Here is a 3324-nt window from a genome sequence, read left to right as displayed (position 1 = left end):
GGAGCTTGCTGAGCCTCTTGCATCATCTATAGGGACAGGAGAAGTACCAGAGCTTTGGAGGGCTGCAAATGATGTTCCCTTGTTCAAGAAAGGGAGTAGAGATAACCCAGGAAATTATAGACTGGTGAGTCTGACTGTAGTGGTGAGCAAGTTGTTGGAGAATATCCTGAGAGGCACAAATTATGAGCATTTGGAAAGACATATTTTGATTAGGGATAGTGTACTGTATAGCTACTGTATAATATGGGACTACTTTATGTTGTAGGTAGATGTTGTTGCATGCGCTATTAGGTATGTATTGATCTGTACGTGTGTGCCGAGTTCGGATTATGTCAATAGAGAACCATGAAACTTAGCTCCCATCTCCAGCATTTTTATTAATAGCATTGTTGTGTAACCAGGCCACATACACAACAAATTGACAACAATGTTAATGAACCTACATCGTATCGGAACACTGTGTTTTAATTGATAACAACACTTGGAAGAAGAGTGCACGGAACAAGCCAAGGAGCAGGAGAAGGAGGCAAAGCGAGGCCGTGAGTCCGAAAGGAAGCCAGAGCACAGCCGGGGTCGGGAACGTCGGGAGACCAAGAGACACAGTCGGAGCCGCAGCACGTTCAGCCAAGACCACAGCCAGCGCTGACTCCCAGGGACTTATTGTCTGCCTGCCCCAGAAGGGAGATAAAAAGGAGTGACACACACACACATCTAGACGGAGTGCGCTAGCAAAAAATACACGTGAGTCAAAAAAAAAGGAAAATAAGGGGAGAACGAGGCTTAATTAACATAACAAAGATGGCGATGATTGGAACCATTACAGCATTTGGTAGTGGCATTGAACACTGGGCAACTTACATTGAAAAAATGAAGTTATATTGTGAGGCTATCGGTATTAAGGATGAAAAGAAAGCCAATGTCTCTCTCAGTATTATGGGAGCAAAAACATACGGCCTGCTACGGAGCTTGTTAACCCCTGAAAAGCCAGCTGACAAAACATTCAAGCAAATAGTAGACACTCTCCAACAGCGTTTAAACCCCAAACCACTGGTCATTGCTGAAAGATTTAAATTTCACAGTCGGAATCAGAGCAAAAATGAAAGCATTTCTGAATAATGTGTTGAATTGCGCAAATTAACAGACCATTGTTAATTTGGAGCTGGCCTATCGGATGCATTGAGGGACAGGTTAATGTGTGGCATGCACTGTGAAACCACACAGAATAAGCTTCCGTGTGAAAGAGACTTTACCCTTGAGAAAGCGCTAAACATTGCAATATCAACGGAAGCAGCAGCACGAGGTGCTTCCGAGATACAACAAACATCTCTAGAATATGCCACAAATAAAATGCCACTGAATAGAAATGAAGGAAAGAAATGTTACCATTGTGGGAATACATGACCCAGATGACTGTTGGTTTAAAGACAAAGAATGCAGAAACTGCGGCAAACACAGCCACATTGGCAGAGTATGCAAAGCTAGTCAAAAGCAGAAAAAGGGCAAAATACAGAGAAACAAGAAACCCCAGAAAGGAAAATATAGCAAGGTACACAAAATGTAAGAAGGCAGTTCTGATGAAAACAACTCCAACGAAAGTGAATTGTCTTGTCGGCATCTTTACAGCGTGAAAGAGACAGATGATCGAAGAGTAATATGGATCACTCCACAAGTGGAGGGTGTGAGACTGAAAATGGAGTTGGACACAGGCTCAGCTTTAACACTGATCTCTGGATGCGACTATAAATGACTGCTTTCTCACATACCTCTGAAACGAACTAAACTACTGCTAAAGACTTACACAGGACAGAGCGAGCATCCCAGAGGTAAAATTAAAGTGACAGTGATCTATGGAGACAAAACACAGCAGCTGAACCTCTATGTACTGAAAAATGGAGGACCACTGTTGCTGGGATGGCTCAGGAATGGCTCAGGAAAATCCAGTTGGATTGGCACACCATCAAGGCACTAGATGTGTCAGCAAAGGAGAGCAGCTTGGCGGGAAATATATCTGTAGCTCTCCTCTCATCCATTGTTGACTGTTACAACAATGAGGAGGAGCTAGACAGCGTCAACAGGGAGACAGATATTGCCAACAAGAGGGATGATGAAGACTACCTGGAAGTAAAAGAGCAGACGTACCAGGAGAAATTGACATCTCTCAAAAGACAGCCACAGCAGTTACAGGAAGGCACTTTGCAGGGGTATCAGAAAAAGATGAAGAAACTAGATCAACAATACAAGGAAAGAATACGCAATGCAGAGCCTTTTCTGCAACTGGAGACAGAACAAGTGGAAAGGAATTATATTAAAGAGAAGAAAGCAGCAGTGAAGGAATGTGAAGATAAAAAGATTGAGTTGGAAGAAAAGAAAAAGATGACTGAGAATGAGAGGCTAACAATGGAACTCACAGGAGATAATAAGGACTAGGAAACTAAGGAGGAGACCTAATGACCCTGTTCCAATTACAGACAAAAGACAAAAACCTGCACCTGCGCAGTTAAATTACTTGTTAACAGATGAACACATAATGGAAGATCTACAAACTGCCAATAAACTTAATCTCCAAAAAGACCAGCACCTCCATCTTCTCCTGAACAATTTCCTTAGGAAAGATCCATGAAAATTAGTCATCCCTTAAAAGCTCTTGGAAAAAATCAATTTCATTCAAACAGAACAGCTTTTGCACAAGGTAAATCTTGAATCAATCATTTCCTCCATTGAGAATCATACACTTAATCCTTTGCAGGGAAGTTTATTTTGCCCGTACATATTTTGAATCCTCAGCCAATGTGTCCTGTTTTGCACAAAGACGTTGGGAAACAGCATCAAAACAGAGGCAAATTCTGGCAACAAACTGTAAGGTTTCTATTGTTGTATTTTCACATGTGCTGAATGAACCAGGTAAGCAATATTTTCTTGCACTGTGCACAACTGGGATTTTTCATGCATAGACTCCTCCAAACAATTCAGAAATAGTGCATAGAGTTCAGTCTCATTTTCTTGATCAAGATTTGTTTTTTTGAACTTCAGACAGATAGCATTGCAGGTAATCCTTATTATCTGCAAAACTGTACGTTAACAGCAGCTTAAGAACAATGGAACGAACAACAGGATTTCAATCAACTGCTTCATCAAATGGTGAAAGATCTTTCTGTGAGTCTTTGGATTGCCCTGACTTTTGAATAACTAACAGAGACAGCAGATCACCAACCACTTCCTTTGTTGGTGGCAAGTCATCTTTAAGGCGGACCATGGAAACCAAAGCTATGAAAAATATGTCACACCTCTTGCGAAGTATGACTGATTATGCTACAGCTTCACTTA

At 41.5% G+C, this 3324-nt stretch overlaps 1 pseudogene; it reads left to right on the top strand.

The window, feature by feature from the left end:
- Positions 1–1911: 1911 nt before the first annotated feature.
- On the top strand, positions 1912–2607 carry LOC140729790 (sin3 histone deacetylase corepressor complex component SDS3-like; annotated as a pseudogene).
- The last annotated feature ends 717 nt before the right edge of the window (positions 2608–3324 follow it).

Source organism: Hemitrygon akajei, chromosome 6 (assembly GCF_048418815.1).
Source record: "Hemitrygon akajei chromosome 6, sHemAka1.3, whole genome shotgun sequence".
Classification (NCBI taxonomy): domain Eukaryota; kingdom Metazoa; phylum Chordata; class Chondrichthyes; order Myliobatiformes; family Dasyatidae; genus Hemitrygon; species Hemitrygon akajei.
Note: the sequence above shows the minus strand (reverse complement) of the source record. Positions and strands in the feature narration are given on the sequence as shown.